At 35.9% G+C, this 25,575-nt stretch overlaps 2 long non-coding RNA genes across 3 annotated transcripts; both read right to left on the reverse strand.

Moving 5' to 3' along the window:
• Positions 1 to 673: 673 nt before the first annotated feature.
• Positions 674 to 4,222, reverse strand: LOC147077420 (uncharacterized). Its single transcript, XR_015069460.1, has 3 exons — positions 4,090 to 4,222; positions 3,280 to 3,432; positions 674 to 1,877 (listed from the first exon to the last, which is right to left on the reverse strand). It is a non-coding gene; the product is annotated as an uncharacterized LOC147077420 (long non-coding RNA).
• A 7,510-nt stretch (positions 4,223 to 11,732) lies between these two features.
• Positions 11,733 to 22,186, reverse strand: LOC147077421 (uncharacterized). 2 transcript variants are annotated; one of them, XR_015069457.1, is made up of 5 exons: positions 22,102 to 22,186; positions 20,496 to 20,590; positions 20,091 to 20,213; positions 15,484 to 16,330; positions 11,733 to 12,207 (listed from the first exon to the last, which is right to left on the reverse strand). It is a non-coding gene; the product is annotated as an uncharacterized LOC147077421 (long non-coding RNA). The 2 variants fall into 2 exon arrangements; XR_015069458.1 differs by having other exon boundaries at positions 22,098 to 22,186.
• Between the last annotated feature and the right edge of the window lie 3,389 nt (positions 22,187 to 25,575).

Below are 25,575 nucleotides of genomic sequence, written 5' to 3' on the forward strand. Positions count from 1 at the left end.
TACGTCACTGAGAAGTCTCCTTTATGCATCTACAGACTTCCTGTTATCGCCAATTTCTTCTTATCGGACTTATAGTAGGTTAATAACTATTCTTTTGGATACTAGAAAAGTTGATAATGTAATTTCCAGCCCTGTCAAGCTGTTTTGTTATTTTATTTAGAATTGTTGAGATAAATAGGTTTTTCTAGATATCTCTATATACATATTTAAAAACACAACTTGGTGATTTATTTTAGAGAACCTACCTATTGCGCTTGTAATAGAATGCATGGCAATGGAAAGCGAACCTAGTTTATCTCTATTTAAATCTATCTCAATTTTGTTATTCTGTAATATGTATAACCGCATATCGACTTCTGATGCTCTTCATGGTGTCTTATGAATAAAATTCGGCATAGGTGATGGAGGGGGGTTAAGGCTGTATCTCAGTTGACGCACGGTCTAAAAAGATCGTGGCTAGGCGATGCGCGGATTGCAGGTCGCGTGTGCAAATGACGCAAGCCAAACTAAATATAATTTGTCATATAAATCCAACATACGTCCATTTTATGTACTGTGTATTGTTCTATTAGTAACAATAATAATATATTCATTGACATGTTTTCTTTTAAAAGTAAATGGGTAACGTTTTTAGTTATCTTTACACGATTTAAGAAGAAATACGCCCGTCGTTATCACGAAACAAAGTGACGTGTTTCCAGCTAGACGTTCTCTTTCAGAATGCGAGCGAGTTCAAAATTTCGACGCGCCAATAGTTGAAAATTATTTTCCGTTTCACTGATGTATCACCTTAAGGTTTTAGTGAGTTTATTGATCTAATTATTATTGATTTCTGCAAGTGAAAGATTGTTCGTGGTTTTTCACCAGAATGTGTAATTATTAAATGTCTTTTGAGTTGAATATTTGCAGATTTTTATAAAAACTCACATTGCATTCAGTGTTTTTTCATCGGTATGCATAATTTTATGTCTTTTGAGTACACTAATTGTGAAGAATTTTTTAAAACATACATCGCATTGGTGAGGTTTTTCACCCGTATGTGTCATTTGATGTGCCTTTAAATGATAAATATACAGAAATTTTTTAAAACACACATCGCATTGATGTGGTTTTTCACCCGTATGTGTCATTTGATGTGTTCTTAAATATCTAATTTGCAGAAATTTTTTAAAACACACATCGCATTGATGTCGTTTTTCACCACTATGTGTCATTTTATGTGTTTTGAGTTCACTACTTGTGATGAACTTTTTAAAACACACATCGCATTGATGTGGTTTTTCACCTGTATGTGTCATTTTATGTGTTTTTAAATGATTAATTCGTAGAAATTTTTTATAACACACATCGCATTGATGTGGTTTTTCACCAGTATGGATCAGTTTATGGTTTTTGAGTTCACCCTTTGCGATGAATTTTTTAAAACACACATCGCATTTGTGTGGTTTTTCACCCGTATGTGTCATTTTATGTCTTTTTAAATTACCAATTTGCAGAATTTTTTTAAAACACACATCGCATTGATAACGTTTTTCACCAGTTTTAAGATGGTTAGACTTCATGCATGAAACGTAGTGATTATTTAAATGTTTTACAGTTTCAAACACTCCACAACAATTATTACAAATAAAGTTACGTGGAAAATATGTAACTCTTCCCAACTTAATTCGAACCTCCTTTGGCAAGTAGAATTTCTGAAATTCATGTTTGATGTTCTGTTCATCGATGGTTATTTCCGAATGCTGCATCATCATTTTTCTGTTTTTATTGATTGCATGTGCTATTTTGTTGTTACTCGGGTCATTATCAACCGTATCTTTTTTAACGATATCCAGTGGTTCACTCTTGCGTACTGCAAAACATTTATGGGTAGAAATCTACAAAAAGAATAGGAATATTAATAAATCCAAAGCAATACTATCTATAAAATATCAATTAAATATACTTATGTTCTAATGTTCTCTAATATAGCACTGATATTACGTCGCTTGTTAAGTGTTTTTCTGTTAAAACGATACGTTACACTGCGCCACTCGTTGACATTTATGATCAAAATCTTTTTTTTTTAATACGGTGAACATTACAAATTATATGCTATAATTACAACATGGCATGGATTAGTTTAGACATTAAAAAAAAATAACAAGGAAGTCACCAAATGAGTTAGCAGACCCTATTTTAAGAATTTATAAAACAATACTCACTTATACTCATCCTGACCCAGGTGAAATATGTCAATATCTGAAGTGATTTGGTTGTAAAAACTTATTGCCCTCCCAATTGGCATTACCAATGGCATTTTAGTGTTATACCTTGGGAAAACAAACAATCGATGCCTTCAACTCCTAAGATAATTATAAGAGACACACAAACCAATGCCAACAAGAAGTGCAGAGTTTTCATTTACGCTGCGTATAAGTCGGAAAAAATATGTAGCTAAATAAAAATACTTAAGTAACAGTATGTGAGCATACCTAATGATTAGTATAACTAGTACGGCAAATCTTCATGAATAGAACAACGCTAATAAAACATCCAAATTTACTTAGAAAAGCTGTTGTCGATTTACGCAGCTTATAACTGCATTTTAGGGCAAAATTGCGTTTAGCAATGAGGCTCATTTTTGCTTAACGGCTTTGTTAATAAGGAAAATTGCCCACACGGAAAAGGACCACTTTAGAAGACTCCCTAGATCCACAAAAAAGCACCGTTTGGTGCGGTTTACAGGCTGGTGGCATCGTCGAACATTTATTAAAAAATGGGTCCAAAGCTCCACGTTAAGGTCAATGGATATCCCTATCGAACTATGATTTATATTTTGTTTTAATACGGAATCTTTCGGCAGAACAGTCATTTCAATAGGATGTGCCAAAGAGTCACCGCAACCATCGCCTTATTTAAATCAAGATTTGGCGATAGATTGATTTTAAGAAATGAACCTGTCAGTTGGAATACAGGGTTGTGCGATGTTATATCTCTGGATTACTTAGTGTGCGGCTTCGTGAAGTCACTGGAATAAGCTGATAAACCAGCAGTATTTAACGTATTAGAAGCCTACATTTCCCATACTATACGACCGACAGTGCTTTAATAAAAGTAGACCAAATTCCGCGCCCAGAATTTGCTTGATTGAGAATACTAAGGCCACATGCCCGAAATCATTTTCAAATGTTAATGCCATGAAGGTGTCGATTTTTCGAAAAAAAAAAATTTAATTTAACTTATAATCTTTTTTACAATTTAAAGTTTCATCGGACTTAAAAAAACAACTAAGCATACCTCATCTAATGGCTTGTATTGTAGGTAAGAGCAGCCAGGTTGAGTTAATTCATCATTAATTTGGTGCATTGCATTCTCGACAAATTCTTCTTTGACGATAACTCCCTCATCATTATTCTCATACTTAATATTCATCAGAACGTTTTCACGCTTCTGAAAATAACAACATTATTAATATTATGTAACAGTATCATGATTACGATTAGCCAGAAAGAGTTTCCCAGAGCTCTTTCTTCCATCGGTGGCCCCCAAATTATGACTTAATTTGGTAGGTAAATGTATAATCACCGAACGACATTCCAATGTTATGGGCAATCCGACAAAATAGTGCACTCTTGCGGTCATTCTTGTTTGTTTTAGTTCAATTAAGAGTACATATTACAGATGGCTGGGTTAGTTTTTTAAAATGCATTAAGCCTTGCCTATACCAAAACAAAATAAATAAAAAATATTCTTCCATCCATAAAATATCAAAAATTCTGTATGATATAATAACATATTGAGGCTTAGGTTCACAGGGATTTTGTTAAATTTTAAAAACTATCAGTTTATTATTCTAGTGTTAGTTCAATGAAAATAAATACGTAGATACGAACGATGAAGTTTTGTGTGCACCATATTTATGTTGAATATTAGCAGCCTATTTACACCCTTTGCCGCTGGATGATACACATTTTGTATTACAATATATATATATATATATATATAAGTTTAGTATAGTATACAGATACGTATCAGATGACAATATATTACAATACATTATATACCTAACAACAATAATCAAATGAGCATATATATTATATGGGTTACCTGTGAACCACTGTCAAACGTTGAAGCATCAAACTTTTCATACAAGTAACTGCTTTTGTCGACGGCTTGTGCGCATGGAAAAGTCACTTCACCTAAAGTCAGCGACGCATCGTGCATACGTTTATGGTACTTCAAAATGTGCGCAGTTGAAAAAAATTTACAACACACGTTGCAAACAAAATTTCTATCGAAAAATGAAGCTCTGTGTAACCTTAGACGGACTTGTTTCGCAGAAGTAAGCGCTATTTCCTTTTTGATGTCCATTTCTTGCACTTCAATTTCACCAAATAACTGTGCAGATTGTCTCTCAAAGATATCAGGTGCAATCATACAATACATGTCGCGGTTTACGAGCGGAGTCTGTCAAGAAATAAAATACAAACATAAATCAATCAAAACATTTACACTAACAATATAAAAAATCAAACGACATAAAGAATGTAAAGTTTCTAGACTATGACCACCTAGAAGAGCAATTTTTTACGAAGCAGTATCGAAGTCATTGTATGAGAAGGTGATTAGAATTTATGACAAATTTAATTTCTAATTAGATTTTGACAAACGCGTCTGAAAGTGGTGGAGGCTTTTGAGCTTCATAAGCTTCGATGGTTGAGGCGCTAATTTTGACAGATGGTAAACAGATTAAAAATGTTGAAGGGCTCTTTATTTTTTTTTTGTCTTTTACATATTACCGTTGGAAGTGTTGTTTTGTATTTAAATTTTCAATTATGTATTTATTTTGTTATACAGAAACATATGTACATATTATATTATTATCAGGATTGTAAAATACATCGGAAGTTCCGTTCACATTCTCGTGGGTACTGAATATTGTAATAACACTATTATAAGGTAAAATATTGAAGTAAGCATGTTCTTTAACAATCAATCGTTTTAAGAATTCAGCGATAACTAATAAGTACTGATTAAATAATATGATAATGTCATTACCACATTTTAGGTTATTTTACACGTATCCAAAATGGAAGTGATTCACGCTGAAATTTTGTTGTTAGAGTTGGTAACCGGACGGATCCATTCAAAATGACAGAAGAGGCTTTTGTGAAACGATTCCGGTTATCGAAACCATTGGCAGATATATTCATTTCCAGGATGGAAAATCTAATGACAACTCACACTAGCTGTCATGTGAGCATAGACAAAAATAAAATGCAAACTCTTACGCGACCATAAATGTGCATTCAGTATTTTTGTTCCATTATTGGACACCGTTCGAAGCACAATGCCTCCTTTGAAGATACTGTTGGGTTTTGCTTCTTGTTTGCGAACCAATTTGTTCAAAAATTGCCTTTCAGGTGTTGAGTCTTCACGATTTAATAGGCACGTCAATGAGGTTTGATTTTGTCGCTACGCTCATGGAGACACCCTTAAGCCCGGTTCGGATCAGGCGAGTAGTTTAGTCGAGTGGCGAGAAATTTAGTAACTAAACGTGTACGAACAGACAAATTGAGTCGAGTACCTAAGTAAAATCATTTAGTCGAGTCTATCCATTCTGTTGTAATTTATCGGTCGAGTAGCGACCCCCACCCCTCACTAAATACCAAAGTGATGATATCGAATCGAACTCTATGCATAGAAAATTAGGGTGGAATCATGGGACAATACGACCAAAATCGGTGTATTGTTCGCATATGGTTACTAATTAATAATAGGTATCGGTTACTACGCTATAATAACCGACCTAATTCTACTGAACTCCTACTGTGTAAATGTCTAAAATATTAATATGAACATCTCACGATATATAAATGCATAAGAATCTCAATTTTTCTTAATCCTCAAAATATTATAATGTTCATAGGTAACGCAATATTATGTTGAGAATATGACATAGGTACGGAATATAATAAATGACTATCATTTTTAGGTTAGGTTCTGTCTGGACAGTTATTACTTTGACAGATCGTGAGAAGTGGTTGACGTTTCAAACCAAACCACTTCTGACGGTCAGAAAATGGTTTGAAGTTTGCTGGTACAGTGAACTAAACGTTAAATCTAAAACTATTCCGGTTTATTTATAACGCATGCGCAGTACGCCAGTTTTGACCTGTCAAACCGTTTAGCTGGAACGCCTAAATTTGTGTTGTCATGCAGCATGGTAGGTAATTTAGTAAATTTGAGGCTTACATTAATGTTACAAAAAGTGTTGACAATAGAATTGGTCTATTCTCACCTCATTTCACGTAGATATTGCTTCCGTTTATGGTATTTTATGGCTGCAAGTAGTTATTTTTATAGACAATAGGCTTGTATTTCCTACATAAAAAGGACTTACGGGCGATTAATTTTATTCACCAAACAATTAAGCACAATTTTAGATAATCGCATTAATTATTACTTTACATTCGAATGCATGTGATGTATAAATCATCATATTTAAATATACTTCCGTGATTTAACAAAAGATTTATATACCTACTCAATACTGTCTCAAAATATCTGTTTTAGCAATCGCCAATAGCTCGAATCTACTCCGCAATCAATAAAGGAAACAAGTTTGACCGACTTATAATATAATGGTTCCTAATCAAGATTCAAAGATGCATTACAAATTCAAACCTTTAATATAAGACGGCATCAATGGAAGAAAACGGCACATATACCTACCTACAATTGAACGTACCTGATGTATTGGCCTGTAATCTGAATACGAACAACCTTGTTGAGGATCTTCATCATATAATGGGTGTGATATATCTTCAATAATCTCGCGCTTGACGACAGCTGGTTGATTATCGAATGTTTTATCGGAGAGGTCCGCCTTATGGTACTGGAAAAAGCATTATTAAAAGCATATATAGCACTATAAAACCAATTCCAGTTTATGTAACGTCCGTACAACGATGTATAATAATTATATTTAATATGAATTGGTAGATAACCTAACCTATATCACATGTATGTATCATAGCTGTCAAATTGTATAAACATGTATTTTTTTTAAACAAAGTTTAATATCAACTTATGTTCCTACATAGTATGTAAAAAAACCACAGTTTACAATATCAAACTAATCATTCTTATTCTCAATTTAAATTATTGATTGTAAAGGAATTTAGTTTCCAAAAACTAACCTCGAAATTGCAACTTGAAGCGTCCGCATTCTCTTGCGTTACATGAAAGCGAGGGTCCGGGTTGTTTGGATAGCTAGTCAGCGTGTCAGAAAAAGACTTCCCTTCGATATCGGAGTGTTCTCCATTACATTCTTGCTTTACATCCATGTTAAGTGTAAATATGGCAGGAACAACGCGCGCGATAGCCAGGATACTTTCAGGGTAATGTTAGAAAAGTGTTGCCACAATACTTAGAAGTGTTTTCCGTCGAAACTAATAATATTTATAATAGATACATTACATTAAGTGTCACGGCCAAGTCTTGACACGGTGACACAATTCAATAATAATTGATTGAATTCAATAAAGATGTGTGTATAATTTTTCATAATATTATTGTGTTTTTTGTGTTTTTAATAATAAAATACTTACATCCATTTGAGGTCCATTTACCTGGATCAACCAATGTTAAAACTCCAACTTTTTTTGTGTGCATTTGTTTGTGCATCGTTAGTGCACGTTTGTGCACGATTTTTTTTCGTTTGTGCACCTATAATAACCGAAAAATTCCAATTTTAAATTGGGTGTTCCAGCTAAACGTTGGGTCACCCAATGTTGAAATTTCAACTTTTTTTGAGTGCATTCGTTTGTGCATCGTTAGTGCACGTTTGTGCACGCGTTTATTTCGTTTGTGCACGCACATTAAGGGGGTTATTCGCATTTCAATTTGGGTGACCCAGCTAAATGCTGGATACTTGTGTCACTAAACTTATATTTTTTTCAAAATTTAAATTGTAAGCACTAGTGCGTTGGTAGTTAACGTTAGTGCACGATTCTTTTTTGTCTTTTCATCTGTATTCAGCGCGCTATTTAATTTTTAAGTTTCTATGCAAAACCTGACTGCGTGGGTTTAAAAATATTTCTTTTAGTAAAATCTCTTGTCGCATAGCTAATGCGCAATCCTGCATACTTTTTTATTTTTTTTCTCATATAGTGCGTGAGTTATTCGATATGAAATATTTGATGAACGTTAAGTAGAACCATCTAACAAACTTTTTTAATTTTTTATTAGGTCATCAATTTGACTATTATTAGCTTACGTTTGTGCACGTGCTTTTTTTGTTTTAGAGATTATATCGTGAGAGATATTAGTTCTCTAAATTCAGTGACTTGATACTTGTACAAATAAATTTGCTTTAAAATTTTTTTGTTAAGTGCATACAATTATGTATATTTATGTAAAATTTTAACACGATTTTTCAAATTTTTATCTTTTATATTAACCTAGAAAATTAATTTTGAGTGGCCGTCAAGTTTTAACACCAAACATTTTTTTTCCACATTTTTTAAATGCATACCTTTGAGTAATTTAATTATATGATTTTTCATATATTTTTTATTGTTTTTCCATGTAAATTACGCGAAAAATTCGCATTTTTCCATTTTCACTAAGTACCCTGTCAAAATATCCCGAACAAAAACAACCGCATCCGCATGGATGGTCTGGTCAAAAGAGTTTCGCAAAACAGCCAATACGGCTCCTATCTACCTGTTTTCCATTTATACTAATTGATGATAATCAACATCTTCGTGCTACAATTTGGAAAGCACCTGTATATATTTTTATTGGTGCGTCGTCAAAATATACTTTGCAAAGCCATTCGCAACAGTTATAGCTGTCACCAAAAACTGTTTTCATCACTCCAATGTCACAATATAATAATATTATACTATTTATTGTTATTTATCTTACAAATTATTGATGGCTTTCACTGTATCTTTAGACCACTAGCGTTCATAAATGTTTCGTTATGCATTAATTTATGACGAGCAAGCTTTATATCCAACGCTAGTTACTTTAAAAATCCCAATTATAAGTACGTTTAATAATAAGACAACCAATAAACAAAATTATAAGTAGTTATTATCCACCTTATCGTTTCGATTGACAGCGTATGAATCATGTATAATTAATAGTTATTAAATATTTGTATTTTGTCATATATTGTCTATGATTATATGTATACTAAGTTTGTTGTCGTTGCCTATCATACGTCAAAATCTTCTGTCACATGTGATGCGCCTTTCAGGTTTAGGGTACTGGAAATACTATTTAATACAAGTTTATCCGTCTATTTACCACATCCCTGCTTAAGCAGTTATAGTGGATAATTATTGTTCTCCCTAGAATTTTCCCAGCACCTAGTAACTACATTGAAGTATTCTATGGTAACAATGTCACGATAACGTCGATAAATTTTTCATTTCCTAATACCCATCATTTTCTACACACCCAGTGCCGTGGTCAATATTGATGGATGAGCCATAATGCACCAGCACCTATGCCACATACGCTCCTTGAAAATAACTAGGATGCCATCTGAACTGAGAGAATCATACTCTGTTTAACACTGTCATGAGACTTGTAGCTCTATAGCACACCGGTGCGCCGCTAGACGGTAGGTGTGTCGCGGTGCATTGCTTGCAAAAAAACAAATAATTTTGTATATTATACGATAATTACTTAATAACCAAATTTGCGTACATATAAAAATATATGTTCGGTAATATATTTTAGCACCTGCATGAACTTAATAAAACAATGCAAAGTCAGAATGAAAATAATATATTGACGTGCTCTGATAAACTAGGAGTTAAGACAAGGATCTCTACAAATGTATCAAAGGACCTACCAGACCACCATTAAAAACAAGCAATTAATTTTGGATCCGTCTCAAAAACAATTAACTTTGCAGCAAAAGAAATTTCATCATTACATTCATACAATCAATACGACTGGATTCGAAACCCTTTCGCAACCAATGCCGAAAATTCTATAGAAGCGCTTTCGTTGAAGTTGAATTGAGAAACGATGGGACTCTAAAAACTAAATTTTGCAGATGTTCCATTGGCTATTTTCTGGATTTCGGTTAAAAAAGAATATTCTTGGATTTCCGACAAGGAGTAAGATAAACACAAATTACAAATTTGCTCACATATTAAAAATAATTGACTGCAGCGCTATTTTACTACGCTGGTATTAATAATTTAAAACATTCGATTGTAGGTTACAATAATTATTTATTATTATTGTGTCAATATTCGACAAACAAATATTCTTAACCAGACAACTAACCATAATTCAAGTGGATGTATTAATAAATACAAACATTCAATACCATTAATTTTACCTCAAACACCATTTTAAAAACTCTATTTTAGGGTATCACACTGTCTTTAACCTTAGCGATAGGTAGGGGGGGCAAATATCCTAGTCTGGGGTCCCCCTTCAGGATGTGGGGTCCATGTTTTGGTGTATAAATTGTTTAACATGCGGTGTGTCACTGTCTTCTGTGAAGACCTGTGGTGTGTCGTGGAGAAAAGGTTGCGGGGCACTGATTTACATACCGGTGCAAGTCAGTTTACAGAAAGCCAGGCGGGAACCGCGCCAATTTTTATTGCTGATTTTGGCAAAATTCATGAATACAAAAATGAAAACCTAACCTAACAAATAATCCAGTAGGTATATCAGCTATTTTCAAAATTTGTTTGCCGCTGGCTTCCTATAAACCGACAAGAACAATACACCTACCTACTTGCACTGTTTGAAAACACCTCAGAAACATTGGTACTTAAAAAAATATGACACCTGACAGAATTCGAACCTGTATACATTGAATTCTGGCCGATGCGCTTTACCAATTTAGTCACCAGTATTATATCCAATTACGGCATAACTAGCCGTAATGTGACTGAAGCTTTTTACAAATTATGCTAGTATTATTGACCTTTGCGGCTTGGTAAGAATACAATGGGACTCAGCTTCCAGCGGTTCCATTAATCGAGCAGATATGTTTTAAAATTGTGTTTTATGTTCATAAAGAATGTCACCCTCACAAATATTGTGATATAGTATATTCTATAAGATCCCTTTAGAGCAGTGTGGACTCCTCCAAAAGTGCAATTAGTAATATTATCAAGGCCTGAACAAAAACGATGCATGAGTGCGAGTGGGAAAGTATTCGGCACCCTTATAATCTCTGCGACACGATAAAAGGTCTACATATGTTTGAGTTAGTTTCCAAAAGTATCGCCGACAAATTGTGGTAAATCGCTTCACGTAGCGTCGTAGCTCGTGTTGCTAAATTGCTATTTTTTGTGTTAAACATAGTCATTGGTAAATATTTTTAGTTATTTAAGCAGGAAAGATGGTTTTATGTGTTGTATTAAAATATGGTAGCCGTACTGATAAGCAAAAAGATGGTATTACGCTTCATAGGTAAGTTGATACATGTTCGTGATAATTTATTTGTATATTATTATAGAAAATTATATTTTAATTCTGAGCGTCTAGTGCGAGCACTACCGAAATGGTCTATGGTCTCGAACATTTGTAGACGAATGCGTTCGCTCACCCACAAACCAAACGCATGGCACGCAGCTTCATTTAGCAATGCAACGGGTGGCGTCTAGATGTATCTATAGTCTATGAATATTATGCTCTCTGCGAATATAATAATATTTTATAACAGCTGAGCAAAGGAAAGGGTGAAAAAATGAAATTCAACATTTATCATAAAACATCAATTATTTATTAAAATACTTTAAACTACCTTTCTATTAACAATCATCAATCCAAGAGGTACTTAACTGGGTGGTCGACTTAAACTTAAAAATGTAAGGAGGTGTAACGTGTAATTTCTTTGCTTGGTCTAAATGTATTACAATAAATCATCAATGTTATAAAGGAAAAATCATGAAATTTATGATACAAAAATTAATCAATTTTCTGTGGGTAGGTAGTTACATAGGTAAGTATTGAAAGTAATAAACTTCTGTGACCAATCAAAACGTGGGCGGACATTCTTCTCAGGATGAGCATCATGGTGTAGAGTAGAGAGCCGTTACAAGGCCCAACTCGTCTGGCTCGTAGCAAAGCTATATTGGCTTCCTGGAGTCGATTCGCATACGACACAGCTCGGGCCATGTAAATCAAATCATCCACATTATGGTGAGCGTGGAATTTGTTCAAACAATTCTCATACTGCAAACAAAAAAGCATTGATAAGATTAAGCAAGCGTGTACAGAAATAAACAGAATATTACTTAAAGTATATGCTGTATAAACGTATACTACGTAGTCAACAATTTATTGTTTTTACATTTCATTGCTTGTTTGACCATTAGATGGGTGAGCAGCACATTGCATAGAAAGCCTTGGGGCATAGATAGCAGTGGTGAAGGGTGGAGGTAGGCTGTTAAGAACTGCCATAAATAGTGCACATTAAACTTTGTCAGTCATGCATATTTTTTTCATTGAAATAAGACAACTTACAGATGGTGTTGGGTTAGTTTTTAAAATTCAATTAAACCCTGCGAAAACAAGTCTTTTACAGATTAACATCCGCATAGACTTTTTTGGAATACACTTTTTTTATCCCAAATTGCTCCATGAGATTTAGTCGATCACCCTTGTCATATAGACACATATTTCGGACCATGAATTGGATCTACAATATGGCTGCTGCTCGCTATAAAGACGTGCTTGGTGAATTGTGTGAATCTCTAAACTGTTTTACAAGTTTCACAATGCAGATAATAAACACCTCTTCTCTGAAGTGTATATTGATCTATCTAGTATCAACGATGAAACAAAGACAGATGACAAAATGACTAAGATGGTTATACATAATTATTATATCTTTAAAAATGAAAGTTTATGTCTTGTATATTAATAAAAAATGGGATGATATAACTGCAAATCAGACTGCTCTAATTAAATCCAAGCTTCGATGTCATCTGGGAATTGATCAGTGACTTTCTTGAGATGTGCACGAGCTACATCTCGTTAAGATTGAAAGGTAGATTTAGCGTATAGTGATCCAAGAATTTTTATTATCTCGTAGTTCTTTGGTTGAGCCTTTATGACATTTTTGAAACATTGGGAGGCCCAGTGAAGGAATAATTGTTGAATACAATAAAACAACTTAATATATTTATACATTGGCTTTGCATGAATTATTTAAATTCGCCCACCATACAGTATTAACAATAATAATTACAACATTATAATAATATAGACGAGAACATAAATTTCAGTCCTCATACTTGATAAAAAAATAAGAAAAAACTCGGCAATAAAGTTGGATGGCAAAATTAAAAAGTGGTCACGATCCTCAGCCATGAGTGAACGACCAAGAAGAAGGATGTATGTGGCAGTAAAGAATTATGGACCGAGAAAAATGGAGGAAGCTAAGGGAGGCCTTCATCCAACTGTAGATCGACCCCGGCTGATGATGATGACTTGATAAAAAGCTTAGTGCCCATACGCACTTGCGGCAGGCCGCTTCGCGGCTAGCCGCATATCGTTTTTTGTATGCCGGCTAGCCGCAGCGGCCTGTCAGAAGTGCGTATGGGTGAACAAAACAATTATTGTAAAGCAATTTTCTTAAGTGGTGAATACCAGGTCATATTCTATTATATACAAATTTTGATTCATAGATAGCATAAGGATCTCTTCGAATTTTCGTACTGACATACAAGTACTTTTTAATACGAGGGTGGGTCAATAATTCCTTAGAAAAAAGCATTAAAACAGTTTTGATTTTTGTATTTTTTTTTTATTTCTCAACATAATCTCCTTGGAGCTCAATACACTTGGTTAGACGTTTCTCAATTTTTTTTAAACCGTCAGAAAAATAAGTTTTCGGAAGGTCCTCAAAATAAGCATTTGTCCGATTGATGACTTCTTCATTTGAAAAAAAACGTTGTCCACTTAGCCATTTTTTTAAGTTTGGGAAAAGGAAAAAGTCACTGGGGGCTAAATCTGGCGAATACGGTGGGTGGTCGACCAATTCGAACTTCAATTCTTCAATTTTAGCCATTGATCGTAAACATGTGTGAACACGGGCATTGTCCTGATGAAAGAGGATTTTTTTCCTGTTTAAATGAGGCCGTTTTTCTTCAATTTTATTTTTTAGCTGGTCCAATAAAGATGCATAATAATCCCCTGTTATTGTTTTTCCTTTTTCCAAATAGTCAACGAAAATAATTTCACGTGCATCCCAAAATACAGTAGCCATAACCTTACCAGCTGATTTTACGGTTTTCGCCTTCTTTGGACATGGTTTGCCTTCGCAATCCACTGCTTTGACTGTTCTTTCGTCTCGGGAGTATAGTGGTGTATCCATGTTTCATCTGCAGTCACAAAGCGACGAAAAAATTCATCCGGATTGCGTTGCATGAGCGACAACAGGGCTTTAGAGGCCACCACCTTACTGCGTTTATTGTCGACTGTGAGCAAACGCGGCACCCATCTTGCAGAAATATTTTTCATGCCCAATTTGTCATGTAAAATAGAAATGACGCTACCTTTTGAGATCCCTGTAACCTCAATTATCTCACTCAACTTTAATCTTCGGTCACTTAACACCATATCGTGGATTTTATTGATCATTTCTGGTGTAGTCACCTCTACAGGACGTCCTGAGCGTGGTTCATCCTTTGTTGATGTACGACCACGTTTAAATTCATTTAACCAGTTATAAATAGTTGCAAGTGAAGGAGCAGATATGCCGTGAACTAAATCCAACTCATTTTTTATTTCCTTTGCTGTTAACCCTTTTATATTAAAATGTTTAATAACAACTCTAAACTCAATTTTCTCCATTTTCCATTTTTCCATTTTCCACAAGCAAATTTTTTTTTAAATGTACGAGAAACACACAACAACCCGACCAATCTGATTGAAACTTCGCAGCATACTGAATCGGTAGTGCCGCTGCATGAAAACAAACCGCTTGCAGTACTAGTCGCGCCACCTGTCGGCTTTTCTAAGGACTTATTGACCCACCCTCGTAGTTTAAATTAAATTATAGATTCTTCAAGATGTTACACAAGATTTAACAATGAAACATTCATCAATCTTCCATACATAACTCGAAACAGGTTCAGAAACAAACCTAATTGATAAAAATGTTAGAACATGACATGGGAATCAACCCTAGATTTATCGCATGCCAGCTGAGTCAGCTTGAGAAGATCCAAGATTTTTCGAATGGGTATTTTACTGAGGCTGTTCCAAGTTGACTATTTTCAATGAAGACTGTTACATTCTTAAATCACGTGTATTATTTAGGAATATCAACTGTTAAGCTGTGGACCCAATAGGTTGAGCAAACGATCAATTATATTTCTTGTAAAAAATATCTGTTATGAGACCTCTTCATGAGGCAGCCGAGATCCACATCGGATTGTAGGGCCAGTAAAAAATATATTTTTAACTGTACGCCTATACAAATATGATATAAAATATACATACATTCTCTGAATCCCCTCGATAAAATGATATACATCTGCTCGAGGCCAAAGTGCGGCAGGACAAATGCAGAAAGTGCAAACTGCGTAGCCTGGTCGCGGTTTCTCGTGCAAGTTAGTAACAGTTCTCCGCACGCAACCCCCGATTCTCTGTGTTGTTATTGGACTTGGATTGTAACCCTGAAAACAAATTACAAGACAACTGAATGAACTGAACTGAGAAAAATTTTCACCCTGCTGAATTAAGCGGATAGACAAGGTTCTTGAATTACTATTATGATTACTAGATAGATGGAGCAATGAGATCTTTTTAAAATTTATGTAGAAAGGATTTTATTCTTTTCGTCATAAATTTCATTTCATACTCATGTGATATATGAAATTTATATCATAATATTTACATTAAGTATGTAATTTTATTAATCAGACATAATTATAGGTTCATATAATTTCTTCATGTTTTCTTTACAGACTTAACGGCCCACATGCTCAGCATAGGTAAAAATGGAGCTTTTATGGTATTCACTTCATATTATTATATATAAAGAAATTTGAACAAAATTTGACTAGGTTGAATAAAATAGGTAATGAAAGTGGGTAGGTATCGTCTTACATGATCATACATGATGATTTTGTCGGCAGTGGTGTATAGGTTTGCGGCTTTGGTGAACAGATCCCGTTTCATGTTTATATTCTTTTCATGGTTAGCTTCCTGCACGCAGTATGTGGCGAGCATGTCCAGGCACCGCATCTGATCTTTCTCCGAGTTAGAATAATCGATGTTGGCCGCGGTGTGGCCCGCATCCAAGATTTTAATGAAGTCATCAGTTCTTTTTGTTTACGTACGGCACCTGTATAGAATACAAACATTTATATGAAAATACGCAATTTGAAAAATTGAAAGGACCCTCGCAAACGATGCTAATAGAAATCAAGATCCGACAGGTCCCATCCATTCATTCAAATATCATTCTCTCTGGACATAAAAATGTGGATAAATGTGGTTGAAAAATTAACCCTGCCTACATCGCAATAAGGGTTATTGTTGTACATTTCTTTCCGAAACGCTAATATATATATTATATTATATTGTAGCAAGTAGTTAAATATTAACTTTACCCACATTGCAAAAAAAGGATTATTCGAGATTTTTGAAAGATGTCTTTGACCTATTCTGCAAAACTTGCCCACTTTAATATCGTGATTTTGTATGAAACGGTGTATTATCATGGTACTTATATCAATGTATACAAACGAGTAAGTTTTAATACCGGCTCGGTTATTGTAACTTGGTTTCTATGGGGCACTATTTCTTTCAAAAAGTTTGAAACGCCATATGAATAGCAAGGTCTTTTTTCATTGAGGCATGACCATAATAGATTAAATTGGATTAGAAATCATGCATTCTTGCACGCCAATCGAGATATCGGGAAGATTCTACAGGTGTCACTCTTAGCACAGCTATGAAAAACGCCCAATGTTCGGTACACCATGGTATACGCTCGACTATGTGTGTCGAGACGTGGTGGTTGGCGATGGAGAAAAGCAAACACCAGAGAGTAATCTTTACCCATAAAAATTGATTAAAAAAGTATTCGGGCATTTTCGCCAAAGTTTGTACATGTTTGAAATTTGGGTAATATTATTTTTTCACTCAAATTAACCATTTTTATATAGCTAGCAGATTCCTTGTTCTATTGCTGAATTGGTGATAGCAATTTTTCAGCAAAATATTGATTAATACAATATTTATATCATTTTTATTATGAAATTGGGCATAATAAGTTTCCGTTCCGTGACTACGAAACTTAGCTTTTAAAACATGAATGAAACACTTTTTATCACTTAAAAGAGCTCTATTAGATTAAAAAAACCATACACTTCAAAATAAAACTACAAATAGTCAAAAAATATTATTGAATTTTAATTCTTGGGCACATTTCGTTCCCCTCCGTTACCCTATGTCTATAATGGCAGAGCATTTTTCCTTTAGTATTTGAAAAAACCAATCAATGTTCGTTCTGCTATTTTTTTAAAGACAATAATCACTTTTACTAAATTTTATTGGAAAAATAAATAAGTTTCGTTATTTAATAATCAAATGAAAAATAGTTAACGTTCAACTTTTTTGGGGACATTTTCGGAATGGAACGAAATGGTAACGGAGTGTAATTTGTAAAGCTTAAGTTACATGTTACCATAAAAACAAATTTTTGTTTTATGAAATTTATTTGAATTTTTTGATAGACAGATAAATATTCAACGTGCGTCAAAATAACAAAACAAATCAAACTTAATCACTAAAATAGACATATTTTATAATAAATTTCACAATACTTGTAAAATAAGGTAGGTAATAATTTTGACACACTATACATTACCATAACTTTATTTGGCATTTATATTATTTGTAACTCAGATAAAAAATATTTTTAAGCAAATTAACAATATATGAAAAAAAAAATCAGCAAGGGATTCAGACGCGAGTTCCTAGCGCGGCACGGAGTATATAACTTTTACGAAAATAATTATAGTCAAACTCGGTTATTACGATCTCTGACATAGCGAGATCTCGGATGTAATAACGAAACATTTGTTGACAATTGGTTTATGATTTTCGCCATACATTTAATTCTTTCACTGTTATAACGAGCAACTTATCGGATATACCGAGCTAAAATACTGTTAATGTGTCGACCGTTTTAAAACATTTCGACCCTAAGCAATAAAATCCGATTGGACAGGATGCCGCCGGGGTCGGATTACGTTTATGACACTAGTAAAGTGTCTAAGTACCTACCTTATTGGTGTTTCACCGACAATAATAAAAAAGTATCCACGCATATGGTTGAAAAATCCAAGGTTTGTGAAGTCCGTAGGTACCTACCAGCGTTAATTACAATAAACAACTTCTTTTGTAGTTTATGAATGCCATGCTCGTTTCGGGGATTTTTACGATGGTTTCCAAATTTTTTATTTTCGGCTTTTTGTGTAATGTGACATGCTCATTTAAAAATACCTATTCTCTGATATAACGAGTAACGCTTATAACAAGCAAATTCAGTCGGTCCCATCTTCCTCGTAATAACCAAGTTCGACTTTATGTTGTCTTGAAATTTAATTGTATTCATCAACATAAAATGTAGCTATACAGGTTGATTGTAATCAAGACGTACTTTTCTGACATTTCGTGAATACCTACAGTTCTAGGTATTAAATCTAATCGAGTACACATTTCTGTTAAACGTGACAAAAAAATACTTTTTCATACATTTTTATAAATTTCTATGCCTAAAATGTATGGAGAAGTTTTAAAATTTTGGTGGCGTATAACAGAAAGAGTATGACAGAGCCAGTGCCTGTCTCGCAATTATTTCAGTCTGGTGTTTTTTCTTTTCCTTCTGTTGTTTTTTTTTATCTCCATACTTTTATGTGCGCTATTTTTGCGTATTCAGACATATCACATACTTTTTTAATCTTTATTATATTATTATATTATAGTCAGGTTATTTTTTATATTTTTTAATGAAAATATTTTTGTTTTTCATACGAACAGACAAAATAATTTTTTTTATAATCTATGAAGAACTAAACACACACTGTAAACCCAACTTTATGCATGCCATTTCGTTACTTTTACATTCCACATATACGTTACCACCAATATAGTTTCGGAGTGGAAGTAACGGATTCTGTTTCAGAAGTGTTTGAAGCCAAAATTTAGCTTAGTTTTATTGTTAAACCTGCGATATGTTTTATTATATCTGTAGTATGAAAGATAAGCTCCATATGTGTAGTATGTGAAATAGAAATATGTGTTTTCTTACCTTATAAATCGTGGTAACAGTAGTGGAACTTCTTAAATGACCAACCCAGAAAGCAACCTGTTCCGATAGCGATACCGACACACACCAACAATTTAAAGTGTACATGGCGATCAGTGTTATACAAAAATGTTGCTACATTAAAAAAAAACATATTTATAGTGAAAATTTTTCGCCTTCATGCTAAAATCGTGGTAACGGAATGTGGAGTTCCACTTTTTCAAATATCCTGGGACACACTTTAAACGTGATTTTTTTTCAATATTGGTACAAATTTACGAAAAAACTATATATTTTCCAAAAATATATAATGTAAGCTGTTGAAAACACTACGAATTTAATTTTACACACTCAAAATTAATGACGAAATCAGACTTTGTTTATTTGAATTTATGGGTGGGACATGGTAAAAACGCACTACCTTTCGATCTAAATAATCAATTAAAAATATATACAGGTCAGATAGTTGTATTTAACTGATTGAATAGAGTAAATTAATAAATTTGCATGTTAAAAGTACATAACTTTCCAACATTTTATAATATAATAACTATGAAAAAATCAATCAAAGTCATGGGACATGCCAAAAACGCAATGTACAAACTTTGGCGAAAATGCCCATTCATGTAGTTATTTAGTAAAATATTAATATACCTACTCAAAAGGGTTCGCCATCCAGATTATAATTGATAGTTTTTTTTTCTACAATAGACTGTTTACCCTAGGAAATTGATGGTGACATTCTAACTTCATTACATTCCATGCGTAAAATCTTATAAGTACTTACTACTTACGCCAACATTGACATTGACCCAGATGATAAGTGGGATCTCTCTAGGCGAAGAATACTGAGTATTTTTTTTCATCTCATGCGGTAGGTAATAATTGTTCAGGATCCAACTTCGATCACCTAAAAACAATTTAGATTAGGCAAACGACATTGGTTACGTCACATGTCATAAAATGAAGTAAAATCACATCACAAAACTTTAGCTAGTTCAATGTAATAATTATAACGAAACTATACATTCAAAACACTACATTATTATAAAATAAGTGATGGTTTATCTTTACACTATTATCAAAAATCAAAATGTTTCGAAGTCGCATGACCAGGCACGTACGATGAACTAAAGAATGACGTCATTACATTTTAAGCTACTAGAGTAAAAAATAATTGCGCTGTACTTACCCGTGTTATGGGAATTCACCGTCTTCGAGCTGCATTAGAAAACTTGGGATGCCCCGTAAGGAATTATTGCTTTGCCGTAATCTATTTTCACATTGCTGCAAAATTCATAATATATTATATTTTCATATAACGAATAATCGTCAACTTAACCCTTTGTCTATTGTACGGTATAACGATACGCTACGGCCTACGCCAATCGATGTATGAAGCTTCTCTAAGTAACATAGAAAAATAATGAATCATTTCAGCGTATAGGCATGTGGGGCTTATAAAATTTATATCAGAAATACGACTTGGAAGTTAAAGGCTTAAAATAGTATACGATCACTTCGTTATAGTTTTTTAGATCTGCTAACACATAAACAGTAAAAAATAATGATTCATATTATAACACAGCATAATAATTATTAATTACCTATTAATGATTTGCTGTATTTTTTGCCTAACAACGATATTATGGGTCAATGAGAAATGGGACCAGTCTCAGGAAATAAAAATTACAATTGAGATCGCAAGGAGCGCCTTTCTCAAAATGAGACGCCTCCTTAGCAATCGAGATCTTAACCTAGGTCTGAGACTGCGTATGGTACGTTGTTATGTGCTCTCAATTCTTTTCTATGGCATGGAAGTATGGACGCTAAACCAAGAGATGTCACGGAGACTTAAAGCTTTCGAGATGTGGCTGTATAGACGCATCCTCAAAATTCCTTGGACTGACCGGGTGACAAATGTTGAAGTTCTCAATCGAAAGGGGAAGGACCGAGAAATTCTACGTAGTATCAAAACCAGGAAACTACAATACCTCGACCACATTATGAGAGGACACATATACAGCATTCACCAACTTGTCATTCAAGGAAAGATCAATGGGAAGCGTAGCAGAGGACGGCGCCGCATTTCGTGGCTTAATAACCTCCGTGATTGGTACGAGTGCAGCTCCACCGAACTGTTCCAGGTAGCATACGACAAAGATAAGATCGCCTTGATGGTGGTCGACCTCCGCTAGGGGATGGCACAATAAGAAGAAGATAGGTACCTATCTCTATAAGGTTTATAGATTTTTAATAACACAGGTTTTCAATACGCCGTAAAAAATCTAATTATATGTGGGTACTTATAATATAAGTATTATTATAATTTAGGTAACTATTCTATTCATACATATACTGCATTCCTAATCGCTGAAAAGCTTCAATTAAAATAAAGACTCAACTTGGTGTTGTCGGCAAGTTAGGTACCTAGGTAGGTACCTATATCTCGCCTTAATGCCCTTAATCAATCTAATATTACGTTCAAAGCTGACTGGAAGAACGAAATAATGAGTTTAATAATTCTGTGAAGATAAAAAAACAGGAAGATCGCCTCTCTTCTAATTATAGCAAGGAATCAATCATTTTGAGGCTGCTGTTGAGAGATGTCCCAAGACTACAAAATGTTATAAAGGTTTTCGCAACGCCATTTTTTCATTGTACCTAGTCACCCAAGCATTTTAAACCTATAAGATACCTAGACGAAATAATATAGCTTGCCAGCGATTATTATTAACCAATGCCCATACAGGTCACATTAAGTGAAAAAAATGTATGATAGGTAGGTACCTACCTACCATTTATTAGTAATCGAGTGGCAATAGTCGTGCATGATTATCATTTTTGAGGTTTTTACGCCGAATATGTATAATATGTAGGTACATATTAATACCGGGAAGAATGATAGGGAGGCACTCACTTGTATGTCGGTGGTTGAATCTTCTTCAGTATTATTTTGATTGGGAGATGCGTGACATCGCGGGGTTTAATTATATAAAACACATATTTTTGATTTGACAATTTCCCTGCGCAGGGACATTTAATTACATTAAGTTCCAGACAGGTTAGGAATACATCATTAATTGCACTCAAAGGAGTCTTAGATTTAGCTGTCGCACATTCACTTTGTATTATTTGTTCACACAATGGCGCGATCGGCGCCGGGGCACTTTATCGGGGACGCGGTGCGCGTTCTGGGATAATTATGGGAATCAATATTAATACGTTATCGGCAAAAGGGGCGCACTGATATCAATTTAGGGTAACATGTCGTCCGGCTTGTCCTGGCGACCACGCCGCTTCCCGCAGGAGCGACGCGTCCGTCGAGGAACGATTTTGCCGCGTCCGGTTTATTTAGGGGTTAATTGCGAACTGCCGAACTGAAAACTTTTTTCCAAAAAGCCTGTTGGTAGGTAATGAGACGTGGGAGGGCCGCCACGGCTGTGGGGTGAGGGGAAGTTGCTTGGCCGAACAACGGGACTTACGTCCGTCCTTCTTGCTCAAGGTCGGATGCAGGTATTTGCAAAGGGACTTCGCGTAAAAAAATGCGTTCGCAACAACGAAGCTTGAAGCGTTCCGTTTGTACTGCAGGGCTGTGCAACCTTTTACAGGGGCATTTTAATATCGATGCTAAATGCCTGATGCGGTATTCGAGACTAAGTATTTGGTAATAAACGCTCCCCCTTCTTTTGTCTCTAATTTCGTATCAGGTATCGGACAGGGTCCAGTAAAATGCATGGGGTGTGTATCGATGAAACAAAGAAAATCTTACTAATAAATTCGGGGGTTCCGAATGGTTCGCGTTGGTAGCACATTGATAGGTTTTCATTAGGTCGTTCGTTCGATCCGCGAGCGGGATGCTCAACGGGTTATGAGTCTCGTGCCGTCGGAGACGCCATTTCGTCTTGCGAGATTTTTCTCGGCAAGTGCCAACGATTCTGGAGGGGTAGCCGGTTTCGGTAGGGTGTCGTCACATGATCGGCTTCTTCGGACTGCTGCAGTGGTTGGGGCTGGGTTGCCTATTCAGGGGTAGGCGGAGGGTTGCGGAGATCAGGTGTCGTTCGGCGGGAGGTGCAATTTGGACGTGTGCTCGAGTCCGGCGACGCCGTCGCAAGATTGACGCGGGGATGCGAAGACAGGGCTGAGTTCTCGTGCTAGGGGTTGTCGGGCAGAGGGGGGCGACCTTGACAGGCAGGTTATACCCTGGACTTTTCCAGGACCTCCGGTGTCGGTGGTCCCCGGCAGCTGCCAGTAGACGGGGTGGCTGCAGCATCGTAGGAACGTCCGTTCTGTGAGAACCCACGTTCATGGCATTCTCGGGTTTCGTTCCACTAGATTTCTTTTCACGGACTATAACATCGTTTTAATTTTTGAAGGCTCGCATTTATTTTTATAAACACTGTTTATGAGGTTGAACACCCCTGGTTTTGATTTTTATCTTGTTGAGTTTACGCGCGCATTTGTTGTTACTGGGTTTGTCTCGTAATTTTCACTTTGTTTTGACGGTAGCGTGGGCGAAATATATTTTTGTTTAGGGTTTTTTTTTTTAATAGGGCGCCAGAGAATTTATTTTTATTTTTAAAATTCACAAAACTATAGGTTTGATGTCACACATTTGGGTATCTCAGGGCGTACGTTCGCGGAACCCATCGATTCCTGTCGCACCACGTTCGGGGGCCAGAATAATACCGGGAAGAATGGGTGATGAACTCACATGTATGCTGGCAGCGTTCTTCACGAGTATCACCTTGATTGAGGGTTGTGTGGACATCAGGACATATAATTCAAGATAAAACACGTCTTTGATTTGACAATTTCCCTGCGCAGGGACGTTTAATTACATTAACTTTCCAGACATTGGTTGGGTTACATTATTAATTACACTTAAAGGAGTCTTAGATTTAGCTATGGCACAGTCACTATGTGGGAGCACGTGTTTGGACACATTGGCCAAACGGGCGCGAAAACGTTTTTGTCGAGGACGCGACGCGTGGTTTTGAGGTGGTTATAGGGATTATTAATAACACAATGATGGGAAAAGAGATTCACTGATTCACAACATCGAGAAAAGCGCGGTATTTTTGCGTCAAGGAACACCGCCCGGCTATGCCGCGCACGTGGCCCGTGGCCCGCGGTACTTTTGCTTTCGCCGCTCAATCTGCACTGACTTCATTATCTGCAAATCTATGGGTGGCGAGACAGCGGGGAGGGGCAAAGGGATGAAACAAATTACGGTACATTCGCTTGCTGTGTACCTAGGGCAGGCCTTCTGAGAATTCCTCGGCTCCTGTCGCCAGCGAGAGATTTGCCCCGCATCGTCCTGGCCAAAGCGCTTCGCGATAACATTATTTCGTAAATCAGAGGAGGTAAACCCTAATTCAAGGGCGTATGATTAGGTTGTGGATATGTGATTTGAAACTGCGGACCGGGGGTTTTTTCCATCTGGTGACAAACCACCCTGCCATCTTTTGTTTCAAATTTCATATCGGCAACCACGTAATGTGAATGGAGCGTGTATTGACAAAACAAAGAAAATCTTACTAATAAATTCGGGGGTTCCGAATGGTTCGCGTTGGTAGCACATTGATAGGTTTTCATTAGGTCGTTCGTTCGATCCGCGAGCGGGATGCTCAACGGGTTATGAGTCTCGTGCCGTCGGAGACGCCATTTCGTCTTGCGAGATTTTTCTCGGCAAGTGCCAACGATTCTGGAGGGGTAGCCGGTTTCGGTAGGGTGTCGTCACACGATCGGCTTCTTCGGACTGCTGCAGTGGTTGGGGCTGGGTTGCCTATTCAGGGGTAGGCGGAGGGTTGCGGAGATCAGGTGTCGTTCGGCGGGAGGTGCAATTTGGACGTGTGCTCGAGTCCGGCGACGCCGTCGCAAGATTGACGCGGGGATGCGAAGACAGGGCTGAGTTCTCGTGCTAGGGGTTGTCGGGCAGAGGGGGGCGACCTTGACAGGCAGGTTATACCCTGGACTTTTCCAGGACCTCCGGTGTCGGTGGTCCCCGGCAGCTGCCAGTAGACGGGGTGGCTGCAGCATCGTAGGAACGTCCGTTCTGTGAGAACCCACGTTCATGGCATTCTCGGGTTTCGTTTCACTAGATTTCTTTTCACGGACTATAACATCGTTTTAATTTTTGAAGGCTCGCATTTATTTTTATAAACACTGTTTATGAGGTTGAACACCCCTGGTTTTGATTTTTATCTTGTTGAGTTTACGCGCGCATTTGTTGTTACTGGGTTTGTCTCGTAATTTTCACTTTGTTTTGA

The sequence above is a fragment of the Rhyacophila brunnea genome, unplaced genomic scaffold (genome assembly GCF_057557595.1).
Source record: "Rhyacophila brunnea isolate RB1 unplaced genomic scaffold, BYU_Rbru_1.0 scaffold_13, whole genome shotgun sequence".
Lineage (NCBI taxonomy): Eukaryota > Metazoa > Arthropoda > Insecta > Trichoptera > Rhyacophilidae > Rhyacophila > Rhyacophila brunnea.